This window comes from Camellia sinensis, chromosome 14 (assembly GCF_055761805.1).
Source record: "Camellia sinensis isolate YWXY chromosome 14, ASM5576180v1, whole genome shotgun sequence".
Taxonomy (NCBI): domain Eukaryota; kingdom Viridiplantae; phylum Streptophyta; class Magnoliopsida; order Ericales; family Theaceae; genus Camellia; species Camellia sinensis.
In genome coordinates this window covers 86,132,245-86,149,705 of record NC_138974.1, presented here as the reverse complement: position 1 = coordinate 86,149,705, position 17,461 = coordinate 86,132,245, and the positions used below count along the sequence as shown (strand labels likewise).

Here is a 17,461-nt window from a genome sequence, read left to right as displayed (position 1 = left end):
TGCAACTTGGGTACACCTCACGTTTGGCATCATTCAATAATTTATCAAAAGTGCAAACCTTCTCCCCTAGGTTGTATTAGTTGATTCCTTTCTTATTCGATCTTCTACTAAGGCATCAATGCCTCCCAAAACCTCATTACCCTCAACGAGTATATCATGATGATGAGCCTCATTTGATTCATGGGGTTCCGTATGCTCGTGCCAGATAGTGTAAGTTGGAATAATCCCATGTTGCAGCAAATGAAATTGAACAATTTGAAAATTTTGTCAAACAACATTCACACACTTTTGACAAGGGTACAAAATTTTACCATCTCGATCGATAACCACCATTGCAAAATGAAGAAATGATATTACCCCGTCATAATATGCCCGATTTATCCTTCCATCAATTGTGCTACCTAATGCAATCCAACTCTTGTCCATGTTTGACTATGTCGAGTTAATTAAAGTTAGGTGAATAGGACAAATTTTATATATTAAAAAATCAAAAATAAATATTTTAATTAAAAAAATTTGAAGTTCAATGATTATACCGAGTTATATAAATGACAACCACACATAAATCACACGAGGAAATAGATAAAGCAATTTAGCATAAACAGGAGAAGTATTCAAAACCAAAATAGAACCCAAGGCAAAATAACCATCAATAAGAAGACAAATAACACAATTTAGAGAAAATTTAACCAATAAAGCGGTGAGCTGAGAGTAAAAAGTAGATAACATGACACAGAAAGAAAACCCACAATATGCCACATTGAGTTTCTAAAGCAGTCAATTTAAGTACTCAAATATCCAAATGCAAAATCTTATGATTGAACTGCACGTATTAGAAATATATATATATATATATATGCCCCAAATAACAAAGTTGACACATCTATCAACTAAATTGGGATATTGAAAAAAGAATACATTGGGAAACAATAAGTAATTTGGCTCACATTCCACTCGATAAACAAAATGTGATTAAATTTTGCAGAGGAACTTAAGAATGTACTTAAGGAGCTATGCATATAAGAAATGAATGATACCAATAGAATTGATAGCCACATGTGACAATTCCAATAAATTTCCCGAGACTAAAATTTAGTACTTATGGCCTATTACTGCAATTCGTACTCTATTTGATTTTCTCTTTACTCAACTATATACGAAGTCCAGAGAAGTTAAAGCAAGATATGCTAATTTAAGGGTGTAATATTCCAATTTTCATTAAATATATATCACACTGCCAAAAAGAGTGTTTCCTTTCTTATCAAATGCAGTGATAATTATAATTTATAATTCTCTATTATAAGTAGTAAATGGGCAGATATAGGGTCTTGATCACCAATTCACCATAAACTCATTTTTCCAATCTACATGTGGGTTGTCCAAGTTTGAGGATGTTTGTGATGGTAAATTCTGCTAAACATTTGTATTATACATTTCACATTGATGCAGAGAATCAAGGATGTTGTGGGTGATCACAGAACAAAGGTGGGTATATAAACATATGGGATGGATATGTTATGAACACTGTGCTCCCTTGGTTGTGTAGATCAATCAATATTGCATGTTGTGTAAACTCTTAATTGATAGGTTCAATACTTTGTGCCACATCAAAGTCTATGTTAGCATCCTTCACCTCCCCGACCGAGGCCACACCATGTTCATGATGAAGAATAAAAGTGACAAAAAGTACTTTGGAAAATGTAAGGAGATTCTTCGAAAACTTTGCCAAAATGTTCTAAGAAGCCATTGTCAAATGCAAGACCAAAATTGATTCAACCATTGCAAAAGCTAAAACTTTTACGTTTTCAATTTTGGGCTTGTTTTGCTCTTTAGTGTGAAAGCTGAATAGAAGAATTTATTGAGTTCTCTGGTGGAGCACTTGCAAAAGCTTTTTGGCTACATGAAGCAGTTCATGAAATTAATGAGTGAAGTGAAGCTAACTAGATATGGGTTTAAGTGTAATTCATGTGATGATGACAAAACATTTTTGGAAGAGTTAATCAAGTCATATATCTGGGATTTTGGGTATAGAGCAGGAAAGCCAACCACATGAATTCTATTTCAATCTTGAGAAATTGGTGAAAGAGAAAATTAACAGTTTCTTGAAAAAAAAAAAAAATCAAAAGTTTGGCTGAGGATCCACGAAGGAGAGGCTTGTTAGTTGATTTAAGTCTTATTGTTTTGTTAGTTCTCTTGAATTAAGTGTGTTTTGAATCTAATTTGTGTTTTTTTTAACCTTTACATAGAGCAGCCCTAGTAAGAACATGGACCGACTTCACACCCAGTCCCATGAACCTAGTTTTTTTTTTGGGTAGAAAAGGTGCTTCATAGAAGAAAAGTTAATATTTAACGAAGTATTTTGTATTTTAATACCCCTAGCACCATCAAACAATTGATAAGAGAAATACAATTCGACATAAATGAAGAACATTATGAGCTCAATGTCTGTTAAATTCTTCTTTTATTGAAAGGTTAACAGCACTTTAACATCTTCAAGCAAACCAAATAAATTATAATCAATCTGTTTTTCGTGAAGAGATAATTCCGAGGATAATTGAATTTTGGCGCTATTTACTTAAACTACCATTGAAAGATTAGTGTAAAGATAATTATTGCAGGGAATTCTAATATACTAGGTAATAGAATCTTAGACTTGACCCTCGATGATTTGTATTTATAGACAAAAAGAATGACTATCAACAAAAATTACAGAACCTACAAACCAATTAAATCTTGTATTAAAACATGACTATCAACAAAAATTACAGTGCATGGGATTCATTGACCACTTCTCAATGAATAGCAAAAACAGTCACATTGACCACTGCTCAAGGTGTGAACCTTCAAATTAAAACATGGAATTCATTATTCATAAGGAATCACAGTAAATCTCGTAGGATTTTGGATAAATGACTATTGACAAAAATTATAGAACCTACAAACCAATTAAATCTTGAATGCACAGTTCAATTGAATTCAAAGGGTAGGGTTCTATTGAGGTTCTTCCATTGTTGTTTCAAATATTACCCATAATGAAGTGTGTATTTACTTCTTTTTTAAGCTGTTCAAAGTTTGTACTTCTAATGAAAATTAATAAGTGCAGATGTTCAATAAGCAAGGGAAATTAGCAACAAAAATAGAAAAATAGAGAAATTGTGTGTGTGTGTGTGTGTGTGTGTGTGAGAGAGAGAGAGAGAGAGAGAGAGAGAGAGAGAGAGAGAGAGAGAGAGAAAGAGGACCCATACCTAAAAATAGAAAAATAGAGAAATAATAGAATACTACTTGAAGTGACGTCGACGGCGTTGATGATTGCTCGGAGGAGAACGCGGGTGACGTCTGTAACAGCATTGAAGGAGGAGAAGGGGTGACGTCGGTGGTGGCGCAAAAAGAGAAGAACAAGCTGGCACTACAACAAAAAGCATTTTTGGCGACGTGTTTTAGCAACCAAATTGAATTTAGTTGCCAATTGTATGTTTTTGGTGACAATATACGTGTTGGTCGCCAAAAAATACACCATTAGTAACAAATATCTCAATTCGTCGCCAAAAATGGTTGGCGCCAATTTAATTTTTTGCGTGGGAGCGCTAAAAAAGCTTTGGTAACGAAATTAATATATGGCGACGAAAATGTTTGTCGCCAATTTGGATTTTTTGGCGACAGAATTAAAATAGTTGCTGAAAGGTGAATGATATTTATAGCAACATAATGATTTTCGTCGCCAATAAATTTCTTGTCAAAACGATGTCGTTTTTTATCTGTTTTTTTTTAATGACCGAATAAACAAGATTGACCTAAAATGAGTCTTCTTCGTCTTCTCATTCCACAACCTGAAGCGGCACAACAGAAGAAAAAGAGGTATGTCTTCTCTCCCTCTTCTTCGTCTCTCTTTTCCTCTCCCTCTCCTTCTCCCTCTCACTCTCACTCTCACTCTCTCATTGTCTCATCTTCCTCTCTTTCTTCTTTATCATCAATTTCATTCTCTTGTACGGCATTGCAGAACACAACACAATCAATGGGACTGATTTTTCCCTTACACTCTCTCATCTTCCTCTTTTTCTTCTTTGTCATCAATCTAATTTTCGGACTGATATTGTGATTTTTCGGACTGATATTGTGATTTTCGGACTGATATATTCTAATTTTTGGACTGATTTTGGAACTGATTTTCGGGACTGGTATATTCTGAATTTCGAACTGATTTTGGAACTGATTTTGTATTTTTTGGGGACTGATATTATAATTTTGGGTATGGATCATCTGGTTTAGAAGGGTATAATAGTTTCAGGCTCTGAATCTGAATTGTGAGCTGGTTACTTTTAGTCACTACTAGTGTATTGGGATATAAATATTTTGGCATTTTGTGTTGTCAACATAAGCTAGACCCAATTTGTAATGCGTATGCAATGTGTTTGATGTTATTATTCAACCACGTTGTGTCGTAACCCTAATGAATCGTTGAGTTGTAACTGGAAATTGCGATCAATGTGGTTAGTGTGTGGTAATGATTAGTTTGTTTTGGTTTCGTTTGGTGCAGGCAGGGGTGGACTTGGTGGCAGAGTTGGTGGGAGTGACATTGGGTCCAAAGGGTAGGAATGTGGTGTTGCAAAACAAGTATGGACCTCCAAAGATTGTCAATGATGGTGAAACTATTCTCAAAGAGGTAACTCATAATTTTGCAGGCATGGACTGCCCTTCATGTCTCTTTTTCCCTGGTGTAAAAATTGATTATAGTTTTTAATTATTATTGGACTTTTGGTGATTCAAATCTTGAAGATAGTGGTTCTAATTTCTACATATGACAAAGAATTAGTTGCCATTCCAATTATGAGTGGTATTAGCTTTTGAACAATGAAGATTGATGGTGTGTTTTATGGCCTTCTCGTTTTTCAATTTATACTAAACTTGTAACGCCCTCAAAATAGTAACATTAAACCCATCAGATAAGACATGCATTTACATATAGACCAACCATATTCCTTTATTTCATTGAGTTTCATTACATAAGTATTACATGTTAACATCAAAACAAAATGCCCTACGGGCTTACAGCTTTCCAAGTTAACACTTGGTTTCAACAAAAGAATACTAACTCGTTTACACATTAAGCCCTTGGCTTGAAGTTACATGTAAAACATCAAAAGTAAAACAACTACACTATGTCCGCCTCTAGCCTCCCAAGCTATGTCCTTGGAGGTGGCATGCTTCCTGCACCTGAAAATGATATTCCCATATAGGGTGAGCCACAGCCCAGTAGAAATACACTAAACCAACCATGGACAATGACTAAAACATTAGCAATTGATAGTTGGTCAACACTGATACAATCACATAAATAACATATTTATGTCAACGACTTACAAGTCCCAATTACTTTTCATTTTCCCTTTAACAACAGATAAGCATGCTAGCTCTATCATCATTTCCACAGATATGTATAAAAACTATATCTCACATTCAGATAAGTATAAAAACTATATCCACATTCTCAACAGATATGTATAACAACAATATCCTCAGATAAGCATATAAGCTGTATCCACATTCTACAACAGATATGTATATCAACAATATCCACAGATAAGCATACAAGCTGTATCCACACTTCACAAAGATAAGCATATGAGCTCTATCTTCACTTCTCTAGACAAGCATATGAGCTGTGTCTACGGAGTTCATCCCCTATCTCCTCCCAATACCTATCCGGTTTAGAGGTACATCCCCTATCTTCCCCTAAACCGCGGAGTACATCCCCTATCTCCTCCTCTACACATAACGTATATAAACACATTGGTTCTATATACAATCACCCAATACATACAATTAATGTATTCTATCAACCGTCAAGTTCCATGACACATTTCATTGATTAGTTTCAGTTTACCTAATCATCATGCATTGTCTACAACAATCACGACTATCCTCCACCGATAGCCCAAAGCAGTTATTTCTAAAACAGAAAATAAATGCACAAATGGATATTCAATCAACATTTCATTTCCTCATTTCTCACCAATTAATTATCCCAATTAATTAAACAATGTAATTAGGCCATTTTCCATAATTACCATTTCAACCCTTAGGTCCCATTTTCATCAATGATTCAACAATCATTCCATTTTTCTATGCCAAACATGCATCTAGGTTTATTATGAATAAAACCCCAACTTTTGTAAAATTACACAAAAGCCCCAAACTTTCACAAAATTACCAAACCAAGCCCAACATCTCAAAATACCAAAATTTAAAGACAAAACCCATAGAGAGGAGTAGGTTATCCGCCACCCACCTGCCACCACCACCCGCCACCCGCTACTACCACCACCCATTCGTTACCACCCACTACCGTCACCCACTCACCCACTACTACCACCCGCCACCTACCCGCCGCCGCCACCACCACCACCCACCACCACCCGCCATCCGCCACCTACCTGCCACCACCACCCACTACTTGCCACCGCCACCACCACCCACCCACCCACCCACCACTAGCTACCCGCCACCCACCGTCACCACTTTCCACCACCGTCTTCCGCCGCCACTTGCCACCACTTACCATTTCTCACTCTTTTTTACATTTTTAAATTTTTAAAAATATTTTGTCAATTACTAAACACGTTTTTAGTAAAAAAAAAAAAAATCAGTTTATAAAATTTTTGTAAATATAAACTGAAAACGTAAACGTTACCAAACACACCGATCATATCTTTAATGATAGAACTCACTATTAGCTCATTAGAATTATAATTAGAACTCTATAATTAGAGTTATAAAACATTTTCCTTCGAAAAATGCTTCTGAGCAACACCTTTTAGTGGTGGGGTATTTTTTTTTAAATACAATTTTAGCCAAATAAAAGTACATTTTATATAGATTTGTTATAAATTGTTTTAGTAGTTTATAGCATTTAAAGTGTTAAAATAGCATACATATTTCAATAGTGTAATATTTTTTTTGCGTTAATCTTTATGGAGGTGCATTTCCTTTAGTTCATATGGATTGGAGAGTACTACTGTTAGGGTCCATAAAATTTACTATGAGTCTTATTTAGATAATTCAAATCGTTTAATTTATCAAACATTTCATGTATATTATCTACAGAAAATATATATATATATATATACATATGATCATAACTTATTTAATTTATCATGTTTATCACAAAAAATAAACTATTTAATAAAAATATATTTATTATCTATTATAAAATTACTGCACTATTGAAGATACTCTTACAACTTCATAAACTGCATTCAACTTTAAAATTTAATATTTAAAATATGACTCGCTAAAATAATATGATACAAACAACTCATTTGTTACATTTAGAAGTATCAAAAATTAATTAAATTTTTTTTTTGAATTGCATTACTCACCTCAATTCCGAATAATACACTAATAATTACATCAATGCATAATAACAAAAAGGTGCTCACTATCCTATATTGGACCAGCACTTAATAATGTAAAACATTTGTTGTATCTAACAGTATGTATACAACTTTTGTTGCAACATCAAGTGTATTTTTATTTTTATATAAGAAAATAAAATAAAGAGCACTTCATAAAGAAGTAGTTGTTGTTGTTGGGGTTTTTATTATTATTATTATTTTTCATGAAGAGCACTTCTCTATTGAAACTAGGGGTGAGCATGGTCTAATTGGACCGGATTGGGGTAAAATCAGGACCAATCCGTTATTTACGGTTTCTGAAAAATTGGAACCAATCCAATCCGTTTAAATCATGGAACCAATCCATTTAAATACGGATTGGATCGGTTTAGAACCACGGATTCACATAATTAAATAACAAAATATATATATATATATATATATATATATAACACTTTAATTTCATAAAAATATAAACATAGCGCTATATTAATTCCACAATAGTAACATGTCTTTCTATAATAGCGACATACTGTTCTAGAATTTAAACAACCATAAGAAAATTGGTTTCACCATAAGTGTTTAGACCATTACAAATTAAAATTAAAAACTAACAAACAAAAGTAATAAAAGAAGATATTATGTAGGTTTAGGTTTGAGTTTATGTTTTATATGGAATAAGAGAAGATACTATGGGGGTGGATGTATAATAAAAATATAGATTATTTCTATACGGTTCGGATCGGTTCCAATCCGGAACCGTGGGGTTTAATCCGGAACCAATTCGTGGACTACGAATTTTTAATTCTTTAATCCGAAACCGAACCACAGATTCAAAAAATCAATCCAAACCTATCGGATTGGACTGGACTGGATCGGATTACGGATTTCACGGATTCCTTACTCAGCCCTAATTGAAACGTCATGTTGACAATGGATTAATTTGAAAATTTGGTTAAAAGTTAAATTTTGACTTTTAATCTATTTTAAATCGTATCATTTCTTTATTTTTTTAACATGTTTTTTTTTAAAAAAATTTAAATTAAAAAATTAATTATTAACTAACTTCCCAAAATAACTTTGCCGACAAGTGGGAACTATTTGGTAGGCCTAGAAGCATGTTGTAGTGCACTAGCTAGTAGGATGTGAAATTCAAATGCCGTCAAATTTTTCGAAATGATAAATAAATTTAGAGTAATGTTAGAAATCTTAAAAATTCTATTAAAATTTCTATCAAATATCTTATATGAGTGTGGGTCTCACATGGTGTGAGTCTTATACTCATGTGAAATATTTGATAGAACGTTTAGAATTTCTAACATTTCTGATAAATTTATTTATATTTAGCCAAGTTGAACATTGAACATGCAAATACCATTTTATGAAATTCATGTGTTTGGTAACTTGCGCTAATTTTTTTATCTCATAAAGGTTACCATAATCACAAATTTAATTAATCGGCAATTATGAAATGCTTGAATTATTTATTGGAGAAATTATCAGGGTAAATTATTTATAAGTCATATTTGAAAGATTTATATAAGATATGATCTTATGAAAAAATTTGGGGCAAATTACACTAATAGTCCTTGTATTTTACCTCTTGTGTCATTTTGGTCCTTGTATTTTCAATTTGCTCGATTTTAACCCTCAATTTTTAATTTTGCATCATTTTAATCCAATTGTTAACACCGGTTAAAATTATTAACGGAAAACAAACATGTGAGATGCGCATGACCCTTTTTCAAGGGCAATACGGACATTACACTACCCTATCCTTGTTTCACCATCTTCTTCTTCTTGGACTCTCTGCAACATACCTACCACCATTGCCTTCCTACACTACCAAAATCATCCATAGTCAAACCCAACATCAGCACCATCCACCTCCACCCCATCAAACCTAGTACTATTCGCTGCCCAGATCACCAATTTGTTGAATAGATCGTCCTCGTTTAGCTCCTAATTTTTTCTCTATCTCCATAGTTCACCCGTATGACCAACGAAGAGAAAGAGAAGGAAGAGGCACATGAGGGTTGTTGTCGCTGTTGCTGCTGTTGAGGAACGAAGCTGAGAGCTTGCTGGGAGTAGAGGAAGGAACACGGATCTAGCAACGAAGAAACCCACACCATGTGAGCAACAGAGTCGAATTGAACTCGCGGGGTCTTTCTCTTTTGATTGCTGCTATGCCATTCCCATGCCTCCCTCACTCTCCATAGATTTATAGCCGTTGATGGCGGTGGCCACTTTTTCGCTGTCATCTCTTCATCTCCCATCCACATTGCCTACTCTTTCCCTCCTTCATTCTTCTACCTCATTTGTCTCACTCTCTTCTCCATTCTCTTTACTCTTTTCTGTTTTTGGGTTTTTTTGATTTAGGTCCAAAAATGGCAGATGGTGATTGGGTTATGGTGGGGAGACCTAGAATGAAGACTTGTGGGAACCTAGTTTAGTTGAAGAGGAGGCTTCGAGGCCTCTAGAAGTTAGGTTTGGTGGCTCAGCCAAGCACTGGACTGATGTTATCTCCATTGGAAATGGCTGACTCGGTACTATCCCCATTGGAAGGAGAAGGTGAATAGATTTAGCAATGGGGAAACCCACACTGTGTGAGCTCTGTAGATTATGATTGCGATTATAATCGCAATCATCCAAGAACGACGAACGAAAAATTCACTACAACAAGTTGGGCCTTCAATGACGAAATTTTTTTGTCTCCAAAGAGCTAATTTCGTCACTATAGATATTTGTGAGGAAATATTTTCGTCACCGGTTTCGTCATTGAATGTTTGTCACTAAAAACCACCGTGACGAAAAATAATTTCGTCACCAATGAGATTACTTCAGTGACGAAATTTTTTGTCACCAATAAAACAACATTTTGTCGCTAAAAATTCTCATTTTCGTCACTAAATAGTTATTCAGTACCATATTTATAACTTTAGTTGACGAATAAATTTGTCACACATGTTGATCATTGATGAGGAAATAATTTCGTCACAGTAAGATGTAAAGGTGACGAAATTTTTTGTCTCCAAAAGTCATTCATGGGTGATAAAATATATTTCGTCACAAATATATATATACGTGACGAAATTTTTAGTCACCAAACAACAAAATAAACCAAATATTTCATATATAAGCTATAATAAATTTTGTCACAAAAAATATTTATTAGCGACAAATAATCACTTTGTCATAATAACAAGTACAAATGACAAAAAAAAATTCGTCACTAAACTTGTTCCATATTTTATATTCCAATTTAAATTATTATTTCACAAATATCCCTGCTCATATCTCAATAGTCTTTTCAATGTATTAATAAATCCACTAGCTATTATACACCATTCCACAAAAAAATTCACTAAACAATTTATATTATAAATGAAAATATATCCATCAAACAAATGAATTTAATAATCCATTAAGTATAATAAACAAAAACCATCATAGCAAATTCCAAAATGAACTAACTTGAGTCCAAAAATAAAAATAACACTCGATCTTGATTTGCAACTAGAACTAAGTATCAGTTTAAGAAAAAAAAATTCAACAGTTGATCTTCATTTACGAGTATGCTTCCAAATGTCATCAAAAACCAATCTGCAAAGAAAATAAATAAGGAAAACATTAATATATAATCAATTACATCTAAACTAATATATAAATAATTTTATTTTATAAACCAATTTAGTAGAAATGCATATAACAATTCAAAATTTTAAAGAGTTAAGATGATCTTTGATGATAAAACAACACGGATAACATACGATGCCAAAAAATTGCAAGAATACCATATATCACTATCACTAATGGCAGAATATATATAATGGCTCCAAAATATAAAGTAACATTGAGGTACATTTGATTCATGACAATGGGCCAATGACTTCTTCAATGAGGTAAATTTGATAAGTGGAATTCAACACAAGAAGGGAGGCTCTATTTACACACCACTTTTCCTCTCAAGACAAATCATTAATTAGTTTATTTTCTACTACAATTTTAACCTTAGGTAAAATGACTATAAAGACAAGTTATGATACACATCATTTATATAATTAGCATAAAGGACAATAATGAATATAATGCTCATCAACAAGCAAGTCAAGACCTCTCTCTCTCTCTCTCTCTCTAGATTCAGGAAGCGAGGGAAATCAAAGGACAGATGCAACTTCATAGAAGCAATCTCAGAGAATTGTTAAAATCGAGATTTATGTTGAATCCTATCCTTACAGGTACTCGAGAAATGTTGTTAAGACTCTGGTTTTCTACTTTAAACGTCATTGTATCTATCTATGCATATTGCATATGTATGTATTTCTATTTCTATTATAAAAATGAGTGCAAAATCTTTACTTTCATATGGGTTTCATATCTGTATGTTGATTTCACAGTTTTTGGTAGGTAAACTTTATTCTTTAATGTTCTGTCAAGTCCAAAAAAAATGTGTATGAATTTCCATTTTGAGTAGGGGAAACAACTCGTAATCTGTTTGGATTGTGGGTGATAAAAAGAAAAGAAATGATTGCAAGTGATTGTGTTTTTCACTATATGTTTGGATGGGTAAGCAAGCAAAACATGTGGGAAAGTGGGAAAGGGTTATGGGTGACATTTTTTCTGTTTGAATTTTGGGGGGCAATTACTTTTGGTGAGAAATGAAATAACCAAAATAAGAGAGTTTTTTTTTTTTTTTTGGGTCCTCACAATTTCTCATGATTTCTGACCAAACCATCCCATTCAAACAGAGTGTTATGTCTAATATCTGGTAGTTGGGTTTGATTTTTTATTTTTATTTTTTGAAATAATTGGTAATTGGAGATGTTTCATTTTGATTATTGTGTAGGTGTTGATTCTTTTGGCACTGGTTAATATTCTGAAAATCTAGACAAAGTAAAACTACCCAAAAGGGCTTTCAACAAGTGTAAATGTGCGAAGCAAAATCATTGGGTTTTTCAGGGGATTAGGTTTTCTCATTTTTGTCGAAGAAATGTGGAGCTGCAATGGAAGAACCTAGGGTTGAGAGGCGGGTTGATTGTGAAACATGTAACAAAGCCCTTTTCTGCGGACAAAGCTCTGGTTAGGTCTTTGGTTCTGTTGTGGGAAGAAGGGTTACTTTTAATCAGGTACTCTATTTTTTTTGCCGTGATATCTTGGGTGTGCTTATTGGTTTGGTATGGGAAGGCAAGAGCTAAGACTTTTGTTGAAGCGAAGCTTTTACCTTCTGTTTGTTTGGTTTTGGGCGAGTATATTCAGCGCGAGCTTGATTTTGGTAAGGTTCGGCGAATTTCACCTTTGAGCATTACCTTGGAGTCTTGTTCAATTGGGCCTCATAATGAAGAGTTCTCTTGCTGTGAGGTCCCTACTATAAAACTACAAGTTCTTCCATTTGCAAGTCCGAGGAGAGAGAAGATTGTGATTGATGCAGTTTTGTCTAATCTAGGTTTTGTTGGTTGTGCAAAAGAAGAATTATACCTGGTTAGGAATACCTTCTACTGACGGTAGTCTACAGAGGCACTTGTCAAGTGAAGAAGGAATTGATCATCGTACGAAAATTAGGAGGATTGCTAGAGAGGAAGCAGCTGCTCAGTTTGATAAAGAGAGAGATGACGCAGCTAAGGAAGCTGCAGACATGGGTTACATTCTTTCTGAGAAAGGATCTCATACATTTGAGATTGATGTGCCGAAGGACCATGCTAGTCGTCCATCAGGATTAGCAAGCTCTGAATCATTCTTCTCTATGGTTGAGCGACTGCACTGGCGAGATGATCACTGCATGGATACAGGTATTGAGTATGATTTGAAGCATGCAGATTTAGAGAAAGCATTTGGTGTAAAAATTCCTGGTTCGGCGGATAAATTTTGGTCTAGATTTATACCAGGGCCTATAAGATATAAATTCAATAGGAAAGCTAATGGGCGAGATAGATCTGTCATTGGTGTCGCAGCGAAAAGAAGAATTATTGAGCGCAGTGCATCAGCGACACGTTCTTACTTCCTGGGTCTATCACATGGGAGGTTTGACGATTCTAATCAGTCATCTGGAGATTATGATGTTTTGAATATTGAGACTCCTGTGGTGAAAAGTGAGGGTGATACTAGTGCCCGACCTTTATCAGGATGGGGCAGTTAACTTTGGAGGAGTGAAGAATCCTGAGCACGGAAAAGTTGAAGCTGCTAATGATTATTTGACTATTGGGGGAAAGTCAAGATTGGAGTACAAAACAAAAATTGGTCCTAAATATGAAGAAAAACCTGGAATCTAGCCTTTTCCAGGCGAATATCATATTAATAGTCTCAGTGTTTTACGCGATCCGTTTCTTATGACTGTAGGTAGACTGCTACAAATTAGAAATTCCAATGACGAATTTTCATCTATTCCTGGTGTCATGGGATTGGCAAAAAATGATGGTTCAGATGTACATGACAGAGATTTAGGAGCTGATGAGAAAAGAAAGTGTATTCCTTCACCGGTTTAAACAAAGAATGGAGGGGGAGATGAAATATCGTGGGTGGGTGGGGTGTGTGAGTGAGTGAGGGTAAACATGGAAGTAGATTATGGGTGGGGTGTGTGAGTAAGGGTAAACAAGATAAATCAAGTCAATGTGGGTTATTCATGATAATGGTAAGCCATGACGAAAGGGGTAAGAAAAATTGGGCATTGTATTATCGCAAGTATGCAGTACCAAAGAGGCAAGAATTGCATAAAATGAGTCTTCGTATAAAAAAAAAAAAAATGGAAGTCATTTTTTATTTCACAAATCAAGTCCAATTTCTGGAGGGGTAGATGAGCATGTATGTACTCATACTGTCAATTATTTTAATCAATGATATAAAGAATACATATTAAAGCTCCCACATCAGTGTGTTATGCTCCTGTTTGCTGCTTAATCTAACAGAAGTACAGTAGTAGTTCCAATCCCCAAATCAGTTATTAAAGAGACTAATCTTTTCTTTTTTATTCCTCCCATGTTCTTGGGGTGTAAATGTAATTAAATGATGATTGATAATCAAATTCCTTTGCTATGTTTCCAGACAGACACCAAAATCAAGCTAAACAAATGGAGCGTAAATGAAAGTAAATGATGGTTGATAATAAAATTCCTTCGCTATGGTTTCCAAACAGACCAAAATAAAGCTTGAATTTGAAACCATTTTAAATGACGCATGTATTTCCTTTTGTGCATCAGAAGTTACCTATCATGCGTAAGCAGTGCTGTACTGGAGATTAAACAGCAAGTCCCGGCAATTCTCCATACCCATTTGGATTTTGTACTTTCTAGCCAGGGACTCGACCTGGTCATCACTCTTGTAGTCCATCTCTCGTATACATCACCTTCTGACCTTTTTTAGCATTTCCCTTGATGGTTCAAATCCTGAATTTACCTGCCCATGAGGTTGTCATACAATATATTAGTTTGGTTGCATGAACCAGTTGACTATGTAGAAACTAAAGCCAGCTCTCTAAAAACACGGGAAGAACACAGTTACCGTCTCATTGATAACAGAGAGAGCTGCTTTTTGGTCTCGCTTAATGAGATGAGTGTTAACAAACAGAGAGTATGTCGTCGAGTTTGGTTTCACGCCCTTACTTATTAAGTGGTCAAACACACTTGAAGCTTCAGATGTCTGCCACAGAAAAAAGACCATCACTAGTGCTAAAAAAGGTCATCATATCAAACACCTAGTTTATAAGGCATGTTTGGAAGGAGGTTTTCTTCCATTGTTTGTTGTGTGAGTGCGTGTGTGCATGTGTGTGGGAAGGGGGGAATAGGTGTCCACCATGTTGAGCTTTACAAACGCACACTTCAGAGCATTGTATGAATGGATGTTGGGGATCAACCCAAATGCGCCATCAATTGCTTCAAAAGTCTGGTAGGCCGATCAACATCCCATGTATTTGCACAACCTAAAATTATACAATTTAGTGCAGCAACAGATTTGTAAGGAGGATAAGCTTGGCTCAAATTCCCCAATTGATAGTAGACTTGAGTCACATTTCAACAGAACAAATCAATGACAAGCTAAAAAAAATTAAAATAATAGTAAAGTTGCATAACCAAGCAACACCATAAGAAAACAACAGAAACACTATCATTCCCAAGGTCTGAACCAGTCATCTCATCTTGTGAATAACACAATACAAAATGTGCGCACACAAAAAGAAAAGAAAAGAAATTAAAATTAAAATGATATATGATATATACATACCAGCGCTCATGTATACGGTAGGCAATTTTTCAACTATTTCTTATCAACATGTGTGGTATCCATTCTTCACAAAACTAGTAAATATTGTTTGATTCTTGTTTTCCACATGCAAAAGAAAAATAAAAAGAAGCAGGAAAGGGCAGAGAGAGGCTTTGTGTATTTCAAAATCTCTTTAGACTAATCAAATGAACAACAAAAGAACAAATAAAATGAACACCAATCAATTTACTTTTACCATCACTTTGAAACAAATTCAAGAGGTAATACGAGAAATGCTGACTCAACAAAACAGGACATTGCAACAATATAGAAAGTCAAAAGATGAGCCAGTATACACTAAAGTTATATGGTGTGTGAGGAATAAAAGACGTACTGAATCTAAAGTCACAAAGCCATCCTTGGAGCATGCCATAACCAGTGGACACAAAGAGGTAAATGGAGAGAGTAGATCCTCTTCAGCTTCCTTAGTAGAATTTCTGTAAGTAGTCTCAAACTCATGCAGAGTACTAAAGGCCTTCTGTAGATTCCCCAAGGAAGCATGGGCATATATCATAGCAAGGTAAGATTCTGGGTTTGGAACCTTCTTTTGGCGCAACGCACGCTTAAGGATTACCCATGATCCATCAAGGAGTTTAGCATTGTTCGTCCTGCTAGTAGTTCCTACTGCAGACACAACTAGTCCTTCATCTACAGAGAGCAGAACCGGTAGCTTTGCATTCTCACCTCATGCAATCGATTTGGCCATGAATTCCAGGGCATAATAAGCTAACTCGCTACTATCCTCTTCCATTGCAACATCTGCAATATAGTTGCACAGGTTCCTGGGTGGACAGAGGGCTTTGTTCTGATCCATTTTCTGATAATGCCCCAGAATGTCACATATTTAGAAAATGCACCAACTATGATAGAAAATTTAACAATTAACTAAAAGAAGATGTATATACCTTGCACCTCTCAATAATTGACACCAATGTATCCAACCTCCCCTTGTTAACACAATTTCGCACACATTCGGTAAACACGTTCACTGATAGGATATACCTAGATTTTAAAGTCAAATCTATATATTTTAGGGTAGCATCAATCTGGTCTGTCAATAACAGCATGCCAATGACCAAGTCATATGACTCATCATCAGGCAGAGATTCTTTATCAGTCTGCAGTATCCTGATGACAACAAAGTAAACATCCATCCATCAGATAGTAAATGCATGAACGGAAAAGGATATTGGTTCCCAGCATAAGAGTAGGAGAAAACCTTCAGTACTAATATAGACTGGCATCGGAGGTTTATACAAATCAAGAAAATGCCAAATGGGGAACAAACTGCCTCTTCCATACTCACTCTCCTAAGAGGAAATATGTAACATAGCGCATAGGTGTTCAAAGAAAAATTAAATGCATTGATAGCTCAACTACAATCACAACTTCTAAAATTTAAGGATGAGGAAAGGCAAATTTAACAAGTAGACAAATCGTGTGCCCAAAACTTATATCTAAGTTCACAACATACATGATAGTTACCTACTTTCGTGGCTGTAACATTGCTGTAATACTCCAAACAATACGAGAACTCCCCATTAGCTCTCTGCCCCTCGCCCCCCAAAAGCGTAGGGCAAAGAGCCTATTAGGGAGTGAGTGATGGAAGCAATTTTTCATCACACTAATATATCAGCGTACTACATATTGTATTTCAACGATAGTATTACATAACAATATCAGTGATTTTCTGAAACCAATCAAAATTTTCCAACATAACAAGGAAATTTCTCAGGATGGAAAAAATAGGGAAACAAAACAGATTGCAGAATTACTTGATATTAGTAAACATAATTAAATAGATAACAAATTTATGGAGT

The 17,461-nt window shown here is 34.9% G+C and overlaps 1 pseudogene; it reads right to left on the bottom strand.

Annotated features, from left to right (window-relative positions):
- Nucleotides 1-15,327: 15,327 nt before the first annotated feature.
- On the bottom strand, nucleotides 15,328-16,795 carry LOC114279672 (pentatricopeptide repeat-containing protein At1g26460, mitochondrial pseudogene; annotated as a pseudogene).
- Between the last annotated feature and the right edge of the window lie 666 nt (nucleotides 16,796-17,461).